The sequence below is a fragment of the Nesoenas mayeri genome (genome assembly GCF_963082525.1).
Source record: "Nesoenas mayeri genome assembly, chromosome: 2".
NCBI lineage: Eukaryota > Metazoa > Chordata > Aves > Columbiformes > Columbidae > Nesoenas > Nesoenas mayeri.
Window position 1 is genome coordinate 145,431,774 of NC_137543.1, and position 12,133 is coordinate 145,443,906.

The window sequence follows — 12,133 nt, forward strand, 5'->3', positions numbered from 1 at the left end:
TTTCTTCTGGGAATTTAAATAACTAGAGAAAATGACTGATGATGGGAACTCATTTAAGAGGGTTAAAGGGATATTAAGGTAACACAGTCAATGTGAATAGAAGTCTGGAATATTTTCATGTCTTAATAAGAACTTAGTATTCCCACTTGAGTTACTCAAATCAGAGTAGCTTTTCAGTTTTGAATTACTCTTGCCCTGAACCTTCAGGACTCAAAAAAAACAAGTTCCTCAGTCTCCTGCATCAATCTGATGAAAGATCCTATAGAATGGAATATTTGTCATACACCTACTATTTGCAACACAAACTATCTTTACATCTCCTTTCTGTGTGGATGAGAATAAGAGCTGCATTTCTTAGCTAGTCAAGCTGGAGATTATTCCTGAGGCCAACTACACCTGTGTCATCAGTTTATGTTGTGAACACCATGTTGAGCAGTACAGTACTACTGGGTCATCAGCATCTCAGGGTCACCATCTCAGTCAGAATTGATGCAAGTTGCAAGCAAGGTAACCCTTTGAGGACACTGAAGGGAAAAAATGCACCTCTACAATGCACACTTAGATGCTGTAACCTACCATGCACAGAGTTTTCCTTACTGACTGTTATATCAGAGAACAGGAGGTCTTGACGTTTGGAAACAGAGAGTATGCATTTCACTACTGTTTGGAGAATAAAGGTGTATTTCTATCCAACAAAAATAGTACAATGAATGATGACGAACAAAGACCAAAAAAAAAAAAAAAAAAGTATTACTCCATGGCCAAAACAGGAATTATTTTCTAGTTTCCAAGATAATACCAAGACAGAGCAGGCAAAAACTACTGTAGAATGTCAGCAGAGTCTGTCAACACGTTTATTTTCACAAGGTTAGGCACCTTCACCCATGTTCAGACACACGTGGAAAGGACCACTGCCAGTATGATTTGCTTTAGAAGTAATTTCCTACAGAATCACCTTTTGGAAAGTGAATTATTCTCAGAAAACTCCTGAAAGAACAATATGTTAGAATCCATTCTTTCTTCAAATCCATTTCTAAGACACAGAGGCACCAGAAGAGGATGACACAGTAGGCATGAAATCCTAGCCCTCTTTTAATGCTGGTAGCAGAACATATTCCATGAGCTTCTGTGGAGGCATGATTCCTTTTGTATGCTACCTCTAAATAACTGGATTTTGCAGTTTCAGTAACCAGGCAAATCACAGAATGTTAGGGATTGGAAGGGACCTCGAAATATCATCTAGTCCAATCCCCCCTGCCGGAGCAGGAACACCTAGATGAGGTTACACAGGAAGGCGTCCAGGCAGGTCTTGAATGCCTCCAGAGTAGGAGACTCCACAACCTCCCTGGGCAGCCTGTTCCAGTGCTCTGTTACCCTCACTGAGAAGTAGTTTCTACTCAAATTTAAATAGAACCTTCTGTGCTCCAGTTTATACCCATAGCCCCTTGTCCTATCATTGGTTGTCACCAAGAAGAGCCTGGCTCAATCCTCATGACACTCACTCTTTACATATTTATAAACATTAATGAGGTCACCCCTCAGTCTCCTCTTCTCCAAGCTAAAGAGCCTCAGCTCCCTCAGCCTTTCCTCATAAGGGAGATGCTCCACTCCCTCTCCAGCAGTTCCCTGTCTTTCTGGAACTGAGGGGCCCAGAACTGGACACAGTACTCCAGATGGGGTCTCACCAGGGCAGAATAGAGTGGAAGGAGAACCTCTCTCGATCTACTAACCACACAACTTCTAATACACCTCAGGATGCCATTGGCCTTCTTGGCCACAAGGGTACAGTGCTGGCTCATGGTCATCCTGCTGTCCACCAGGACGCCCAGGTCTCTTTCCCCTACGCTGCTCTCTAACAGGTTGTTCCCCAACTTATACTGGAACCTGGGGTTGTTCCTACCCAGATGCAAAACTCTACACTTCCCGTTGTTATATTTCATTAAATTTTTCTCCACCCAACTGTCCAGCCTGTCCAGGTCTCGCTGGATGGCAGCACAGCCTTATGGCATGTCAGCCACTCCTCCCAGTAATGGATAATGCTTGAGTATGAGCCTATTGTACATCATGTTCTCGCTACAGTGTTTATTGGGTCGTGAAGACCATAACATGTAGTTAGAAAAGACTGAGGCACAGCTTTTTCAAATATTTGTGTATATCTTCTTTGTTTGAACAGATAACATTGCCTTTTGCTGAATTTAGGGGAGGGGAGGCACTGAGGAATATGAGGTCACTGAATGTTCATGTAACAGCAGAAGAAATTATGTACTGCTTATCTGGTTTTGTCTACTAAATGTTACTTCATTTCAAGGTTTTAATCTTTGATTTGGTAAATGTTCAACAGTTCTAAGAATACTAATGCATATATGCTAAAAGAAAAGTAAATCATCAAAGAGAAAATTTAAGTGCACGTCCTCTTTTCACTGCATCTCCCTCTGATTTCCAGAAAATATATCCATTGGCTCATATTAGACTTGCTTTCTATCAATTTTCAATACTTTGTCATTTATGAGTGGTACTAGCACTGTAACTATAAAGAAAGCTTTTTGATGAACAAAGATGTTAAAAAGTAAAGATCCCAAAGTGGGAAATGTTTAAGCATTTGAAGAGAGGACATGTACAATACAAAGAAACAAGATTTTAGAAAGACATCTCCCTTTGTAGCACATAAGAATATAGAATTGCACATTCCTTTCTGCATGAAAGTGTTATATCCCCTCCCCCTAAGCTGTATTGCAAATTGTTACCCACCGACACGGGGCCTGGACCCCTTACAAGTTGGAAACCATTTTATATGCTGTGGATTCTTTTCAGTTTTAAAGCCCTGTGTTGGCTTGTGAACAATTATGACGTCAACTCTTGAAATCCAACTCCAGCTCTATCCCTGCTCTGCAAGGCTTGTAAAGCCAGTAGCATCCGTCTGTTGGTTCCAAACGGGGATACATTTGAACTGACATTTCTGATGAATGAGCTGAGATGTTTTTTTATTATTAGTTTTTCATTGTATCCCCTAAATGTGAGTAGATAATTTTGAGAAGTAGTTTTTGCAATGTGTACTAAGACATTTTGCAATAAGGACATTTGAACCATATACAATATTTGAATGTCTCTCTCTATATAAAAATGTGAAATATAAGTTAATATTTAAATTTCCTTATCAATGAAAACTTAGTGTTAATTTGCAATCGTGATGTCAATATAATTTTACATAAGCTAATGTTGGCTGGTGTTAATTAGCCCCTATTATCATAGCAGTGATATCTGATTGTATCAAAAACAGGATTCACTCAGGACCTTGCAGAATCTCGCTGTGTGTAGCATTATATGTACTTAGTATTTTTCTCACTGAGATAACCGATATTATGAGATAATAAGACTGACTTATTCTGCTGAATTCCACTCTAATTACTCTACAACTGTTCAAGTGTAAGCTGGAATATGCTGCACGAAGACATTTCTGAGCTCATGTCTCTCTCGTAATTGTATAGATGACAGGTATGTATTTAAGAAAGGGTGAAAGGTAATAAATTCAGTTAACAATAAGACAGGTAGGCTTTTTATGTTTGATGTTGTACTTCAAAGTTTTAGGTATTCTAAGAGAAAATATAGGAGATTGTGGTTAACAAAACCTGACTACTGTGCTGAGTCTTTGTGATCCTTACAGGAGGTTAATAGCAAATTTAGTGTGGTATATAAATGTGATACTTTTCTATAGCAGTTTTCCCTGCAGCGTACTAGAAACTGTTCATGAGTTAATTATTGCCTAAGCCTTGTAAGGTAGATAGGTGTTGTGACTTCTGTTGTATATGGTGGGCCAAGGACAAGAGAAGTGGTTTCGTAAGGATTGAAGTAGGAACCAGATCTTGATAAGTCTCAGACCATAGAAAGCTATGATTTGCCGTCTTTGCGAGCCTACTTCAACAAGAATTTTGGGTTCAGGGTTTTTTTTTGTTGTTTTGTGGCTTTGTTTGTTTTTGTTTGTTTGTTTGTGGTTTGGTTTGGTTTGTTTTTTTGAAAGACATTGGATTTGGTGTGGGGGAAAAGGATTAGAGCATGTTTGAGAGATTACTGCTGTATACGGTTTAAAGTGAGCATGACCAAATTTATTCACACATTTCTCTGTGGTCAAGGGAATTCTTACTAGTGAAAGTTTTGTAAGAATGCTTTAGTATATCAAGAACTAATTGGTCAGAGAACACTCTTCAAGGAATAGGGTTGCCACTACAGTTCTGGATTGATCTGTCTTAACCCAGATTACCCTCCATGGATGTTCTCTAGATTGCTTCTGCTTTACAACTCATTTTCTTAGAAGAAATTAGGCCCATCGAAGCACGTAAATGAAGTAATTTATGGCTTTCCGTAAGAGCTGAGCATAAAACCAGGCTACTGGGTGCCATCCCCTGGCATCCAGTCATAGGCAGGTACTGTACTGCACAAGGTCTTCCCTGAAGTTGTCTAAGGCAGTAGTTAAGATGATGCTCCTTGGCAGAGACCTGCAGTTCCCATCATTTGGAGTTGTGGGGTTTAAGTTGTTAGAAAACCTGTCCATTAATCTTGTTTTGTCTTATGGAGGAACACAGCATAAAGGTAGAAAAAAGTCCGTGTACCACCACATTTTTGTTTATTCTGTCTTGGGAATAATTGCCATATATATTTTTTTTTTTTCTTTTGGGATGGGAGCAAGTCCTGTAAGCTTATATTTTTGAATAGGAAATAATTAAAATTTTGATCACTTTGCGTAGCTTTTATAAGGTTTAAATGGATAAGCTGATCACAACCTAGACAATAAGGTACATTTAACCAACAGTGAAGGCCAAAATGAAGTCTAAAAGAGAGAACTTAAAAAAGAAACGTTACAGTTAAATCTGAGCAATGGAAGATATCAAGGCCATGCATTTTTTTCTGCATTTCAGAGGAGGTTGTTCTCAGTGGACCATCAGTTGTCATTGCATACACCATACTGTGCTTTTCAGTGATGGTTATTGTATGAATCACCAGGTCAGCCAGTTGTTTAAATAAAGCTGGGAGAAAAATGCCACAGAAAAATGAGAGAGGGAAACAGCTATATTCTTTAAACATCATATTTTCTCTATTACTCTTACTTACTTTTAAAAATACTGGAGACAGCTCATGAAAATCTTTTCCTTCTTAGGTCATCATTGTTTCTTTATTCCTCTATAAAGATTCATAATAGTTTTTTATTGTTTGTCTTCAGCAATATACTGCAGTTCCAAGAAGAGATGATAATGATAAGAGGAAGGGAATTAATAATAGGGGAGACAGACTATTGGAAACAAAGGTACTGTGTTTGTCTAATTGTCCCCATTTCTAACTGTAGGATGGACACAGAAAAATGGTAGACAATATTCTTGCCACTTAACTTAGCAAATTTTAGTGTCTGAGTCGAAATTTGAACTGCTAGATATCTCACATATTACATGTCAGTGGCTGAAAAACCCTGATTAAACTACTAATTCAAAATTGCTGTGTTCCCTGCAATTCTTACGAGAATTAGTAGGAGGTGTTGGGAGGTACCTCCTTGTAAACTTGTATTCCTCATTAGGAAACCAACTTTGAGATATTCAGCCAATATTTTTTCATTTTGCCATGTCTGTACAATGTAGGCTTTTCATTTACAGAACAGTGATGAAGGTTCAGATTCACAGTTTCATATCAGGTTCAGATTACCTTAGAGAAATTAGACCAAACCATCTTTTTTTTATCCAGCCTGCACCAACAAGTATGGGTTTGCATGTTGCATTGCACAGTGATACTTAAACACTGTAGCAGGGGACAGACAGATCATAGGTACAGGAATGATTTCTTGTATTTATTTTCTTGGTTACTTTTTCGTGAAATGTGGAAAGTCAGGAGTCTGATGGGCACTCATCTCTATAGTCATTAGGGCCCAAGAACAACCAAATGCCTAACTTTGTTCACAAAAATAGTCTCATGGACTCATATGATTCTTATTAATTGTGTGCTCAATTATATACTATTAAACATAAATCCATGATGGAGCAAAGAATGAAATGTACTATACCGGGCAGGATCTTGCTTAAAACCCCCTAAACTTATAAGTCCTTTAAAGTGAATAAGAAGTTATATTTTTCCTTGATATTTCATGTAAACAGGTATATAGATAAAATATTGTATTTCTGTTGAGATAGTTCAAAAATATGGAGTTTCAACATAGGATCTCAACAGGGGTGGAGAGACAGCAAAAGAGGGAAGGCTGTGTGACCTTGGAGAACTTCTGAACCTCTCGAATACCAGACTATTTTTTACTTTAAAGGTGCAGCTATATTATATCTCTAAAAAAGTATGATTCGGAGTATGATCTGATTCCCTTGAAAATTTTAGAATTTGTCTAGTTCTAGTTGTTTTATTTTAATGTTTGTTAAATATTACACAAAATAATATAAAGTATGATCTTAGCTTTAATCCTCACAAAAATTAAACAAAACACAAGGTTTTAGGAAATTTTTGAGATAAACTGAGAAAAAGACAAAAACAACAGTGGAGAGGAGACGTTTTTTTTTTTTTTTAATTTCTAGAAAATAGTTTGCCAAGTTAACATGTGTCATTTTTAGCTGTAATGCTCAATGAGTTGGAGCCAAAGAACATATATAGTTTGAGGGATGCTGTATATGCAGAGTGTGCTGGAAAACGCAAATCCTGAAACATAAGAAGTCCTAATGTATTGTACAGATCTCTTCCTTTGTTCTCATCTCTCTGACTGCATTCCTGGTTTACATTTCACTGGTCGTCTTGTTTCCGTGCTTCCTTTTGAACCATTTGTCATTGACCATCTCAGTTTTTTCTGCAGTTGCTTAAATGCTGCCTTGCAGATGGCTTGCAGTTGATCCTGTACATTGACTCTGCATTTTCATGTGATAAAAGACTTCACCCTTTCCCTTCTTTGGCAGTTATTTGTGCACTTAACATTTCTGTTGGAAGAACCTCTTTGGCGTGAGCCCATCCTGACTTTTTCCCATCCCAGCATTATTGAGAACTATCACTCTCTTGCATCCTCCCCACAAAACCATTTTGCACAGGAAATAGGCAGTTGATCCTCATTTCCTTCCTTCAGTTTCAGGCTGCTTAAGAGGACTTATGAGTCAGCACCTCATTTAGTCGTGTATTATCATCTACATACTCATCTTAAGCTTTTTCATTATCATTTCCCTCGAGCACTGGCTGATTGCATGTCTCTGCAGGATCTTACCCAGAGACCATAAACTAGAGGGAAGACTAATTGGTATTGTAATGTCCTGGCTAACCCAGCTTTGCTTCACATTGTACCCCTGCATTTCTCTGGTTTTAGCCACTTCTCATCTCAGCAGCTGTGTCATCTTCCTGGGTGGCCCGTGATAAATGTAACATGTTTAATGTATTCTTCCTTTGTAAGGACTTCCCTTCTGAAATCCATCAGAAGCATAAATCGAAGGCATATCACATGGACTTGAAAAAAACGGGGAAACTTAATGTGCTCCTGGATTTCTCCTCTTTCATGGCACTGCCAAGTACCTCAGTGAAAAGGCACTTGGCCTGTATCGTCACTGCCAGCAAGAGCAGCAGTGCTGCATTCCTGCAGTGGGAGCATATCACAGTCCTCACACCCTTCTGTGACATTATTTCAGGCTGACTCAGGGGGACAGTTGTCTCCTACTAAATCACCAACAGAAGTGTCTCAAGGATCTCTGTTTTCCTTTGGAGACTTAGCATTTCAGTGTGTAGCAGGCCTGATCCTGCATAAAATAGTGAATACTTTCCTTTGATCTGCTTAGCAAGCAGATCCCACAAGTCAGACTTACAGTTCATTCACCCTTGTTATGAAGGCCCTACGATAATGACTAATGCAATCAGTCAGCCCCAAGATATTAATCCTTGTCCTCCCTAAGTTACTGCACACTAATCCTTTGGGTACTACCTTACAAGTGGTATTCACCAGACTTTTCTTATGACTTTGTTTGATGACATTCAGCACATTCCTGGCATCTTTGCTTTCCTCCTGTGACCTTTAGCTTTCTACACCTTTTTTCCAGGGCCACCACTCACTCCATTTAGGTTTAAAGTTCAAAAGCAACATGTTTGGCAGCCGTTGCCTTTGCTTCTGGTACTTTTCTTGTTACAATAAAGACGGGCTCCTGAAATCAGTTTTTCTCCATTAACACCCTGTCCTGCTCAGACTTGCCATTAGCGAGGCTCTAGAGCCATTCCATTAGTTGCACACTGTGTCCCAGCCTTCATTTCTACTTTCTTCTTGGCCTCTTTTCCCACTTTTTTCTGAAGGAAATTACTTATGCTCTTTTGTGGATTTTTTTTCTTCATATTACCTTTATATGTCTACCTGCCTGTATTAATCTCTTTCTTTGCATGCCAATCCAACATGGACAGGAGTTGGTACCCCTTTTATTCTGGCTCTTTGCTTTCAGAATTCATGAAGACTTAACACTGGTTTCAATAGGAGCCTCTCTGCTCTGAGATCTTTGGTGACAAACTGTGGTAATCCCTGTACTTCTTCCAGCTCACTGGAACAGGCCCACCTTTTATAGATTGTCCTCATGCTGTTCAAGCGGGTCAAGTGATGTTCATTGCAACCAGATTAAGGATCTGCATTTTCATATATGGGAGTGAAATCATAGGCTCTAAAGAGCTCTGTTTAGGAGGAAGCATGGGATCCCATCTGCTGGCCAGCAGAGGTTGCTCAGAGCACGTTGGTTGAGTGTTCTGCACTCTACAGCTCTATATTTCTTAGTAAGTCAAGTCTGGGGTTTTTTAATCTTCTGTGGGATTTGCTCCAACATCCTGTTTCTCCTCTCATGCTGGGGATGCCTCACCTCTCTGGAACAATGATGGAATTGGTGAGGGAAGCAGGAGACAAGGGAATTGTCCCAGGAACTTGTCCCAGGGTGGGTGAGATTGCAGCCCTTGATGCATTTGGAAATTGCAAAGCTCTCCTTGAATTCATTTCCTATCATTGTGGACTATATATATCCACATGCGTGCCCACAGATGGAAAAAAAAAGTAGTATTCCCCTACAATCTAGGAGGAAAGGAAGAAATAGATCATTATTGTTTTCCCTCTTTAAATACCCTTGAGGTCATCAGAGTGCTGATGAAGGCATCAGTGTGGTGTTGAGTTTGGAAAGGAATAATGAAAGTTAAGAAATATTTTGGAAAGTTCCAAAGGAAGCTATGCTTCAGGTTTGGATTCAGACCCAAATGTCTTCAAATTTCATTCATAATAAGGTCTTTACGTGGGCTGCAGTAATGGTCTTGATTATATTTCTGCCATATTGGCATGCTTGGATCTTCTTTAGGTGATCCAAAGTTTGCTATAGAACACTGTGGAGGCCTTATTTACCTCCATGTGCTACCTTACAAAGTAATCGGTGAAGCCTGCTGCTGCACTGCAGCTGCGCTTCTGTATTTGTGCGTGGTTTATTTTACCTGCCAGACTGTGTCTATTCAGAGAATGCTAACTCTTAATCCTACATCGCATCCATATGAGTTTCCATCAGCTCCCGTTGGAGGAGGGAGAGACTTCTGGATCTAGGTGGACTAGCTTTCTATATTTTAACGGCAAATCCTCATCTACTTGCTCTAAAATTAAAACAAAATTAAAACAATCAAAAAAACAATTAAAAAACAATTAAAACAAAACGTTATGATAACACTGTACTCTGCAGTGGTGCAGCTTCACCTGGAGCACTGTGTGCAGTTCTGGGCGCCACAGGATAAAAAAGATATTAAACTGCTAGAGAGTGTCCAGAAGTGTTGGAGCGAATAAAGGACCCTGCACTCCGATTCAGTGTGAATCAAGCTAGAGGCATTTATTACAGAAGCAAGCCTCCTTATATATGCAACTATTCTCTGATCACGCGTCCATGCTCCAAGCATGCATTCACTAATTGGATATCATCTACGTTCACAAGCTGTCCATGTGCTGGAGTCTCACTGCTGATAGGTCCATTGATGTACATCATGTTGAGGCCCTGTTATTGCAGAACTGCCTCTCTCCCACAGCAGGTCCTGTTTTCTGAGGTGGCCTTGAAATTCCTTTGGGCCTGGCTAGTTCAGTAACAAATCTCCATGTAATAGAAACTCCTCCACACAGAAGAGGGCTATGAGGTTGGTGAAGGATTTAGAGAGGAAGCTGTATGAGGGATGCCTAAAGTCACTTGGTTTGTTCAGCCTGGAGAAGGGGAGACTAAGGGGAGAACTCATCACAGTCTACAGCTTCCTCACAAGGGGAGGATGACGGGCAGGTGCCGAATTCTGGAGACCAGTGACGGAACCCAAGGGAATGGCAGGAAGATGTGCCAGGGGAGGCTTAGTTTGGACATTAGGAAAAGGTTCTTCCCCTAGAGGGTGGTGGAGCACTGGAACAGGCTCCCCAGGAAAGTGTCACGGCCCCGAGCCTGACAGTGTTCGAAACAAGACTGGACAACACCCTCAGACACATGGTGTGAACTGTGGGGCTGTCACATGCAGGAACAGGAGTTGAACTCGATGATCCTTGTGGGTTCATTCCAACTCAGGATATTCTATAAGAGGAGGGAGAGAGGTAAGGATACAGACAACATTTTCCCTGGAGTGAGGGTGGGAAGTGTTGCTGGTTTCGTCAAGCATCCTCATTTCCTTACCCACCTCTAGGTCAGAATTGATGTTTCACTTCCTTTGGGAGTAGGAAAGTCCAGAAAAAAGGGGCATAGTTGTAATTCCCCATGAGGTGACAGGGTTTGAGGAAACAAAGTATTATAGCTCAAGTTGATCCTATGCAATGGCTTTAGGGAGGGCAAGTGTTGCACTCTTTTAATCCTTACATTGTACAGAGTCGTATCCCTTCCAAAGCGTAGTCTTGATGTGTAATGATGCCTGAATGTCAAGCAAACATGCAGTATTCATTTTTCCTTTGGAAGTCTCATGTATTTGACATTGAGATACAATTTAGTCCTTAGAGAATCCATAACTTTTTTTCTTTTTAATCAGGAGAATAGTTTAATTAAAGGGCAAATAGAATTTCTGGTTTGCATGTGTGGGGTGGTAACATTATAAAAACATGGAAAACCCTAGTACAGTTTCAGTATTACTGAGACATTAGCAACAGACTGTTTTGTCTTTGTGGTTTGGAATTGGAATTTATCCAGTTGTTGCCGGAAGGCTACGTTTAATTTGTACTGTGTTTGCATAAAGAGCTTATTTGTAAAAACTGCATTTTACTTGAACAATTCTAAATGATGCATTTATCATAGGGAGAAAAATGATCTATTGTTCTCTTTAAATAAAATGGCACTGCCCTTCCAAAGTATCCAGTCGACAAAAACATGCAAAATCACAGCATACTTATATGTTGCTTATCTCATCCCCAGAATCAGCTCTCATATGCTCATACCCCCTGGGTTTGTAAAATTCAAAAGATTCTTTGAATTACTCTCTTAATTATGATGTTGGCATTATAATTACTTGCTAAATAAGATTCCTTAACAACGACGTCCTTGTTATCAAAGCAGTTGCGTTTCTTTGCCTGGTATGAATAGCTGCATGCTCTGAACAGGGCAGCAGCAGTTGTCGTGGGAGCCTGACTCCAGCTGAAGGAGGAATCGATTGCTCAGAGAAGCTTGTTCAGAGCACTATACAAAATCTCTTTTACCCCCACCTCCACTACACAGGCAAATGAAGATTAAGGAAAATATAGAGCCTTCACCTATAAGGACTTTAACAGCACTAGGCAATTTCCCCTGCAATTTGCATCTCAGTCATGTGCTGGAGGGAAAAATGTTTGGGGTTTTTTGGCCCTTAAACCCCTTTTGGCACGTTTTCGCATTTTGTGTGCTTTAATATCAGATGTAGAATAGTAAAGAGAGATGTGATTGGAGAATACTTTTTATTCATACCATAGTTTGTCTTTTATTCTTTATAAGATTGTGGTTAATCAAGAGTAATACAATAATTCTAAGTTCTGCGTGGATAATTCCATGTCTCTATAGTAAGTGTGAAACCAACACAGAAGTGTAATTTCTTAAGAGTGCATATTTTGCAATTTCTTGTCAGATATGGTTGCTAGATATATTTGAATCTATGTGGCTCAACTCAGCCATTGACTCTTACATTAGAACATTCTCCATTT

General features: G+C 39.6%; 1 protein-coding gene across 1 annotated transcript in view; it reads left to right on the plus strand.

Moving 5' to 3' along the window:
• KIAA1217 overlaps window positions 1-12,133 on the plus strand; it is a gene marked incomplete at both ends in the record, with an annotated part of 235,736 nt that overhangs the window by 117,716 nt on the left and 105,887 nt on the right. The gene's annotated exons all lie outside the window — the stretch shown is intronic.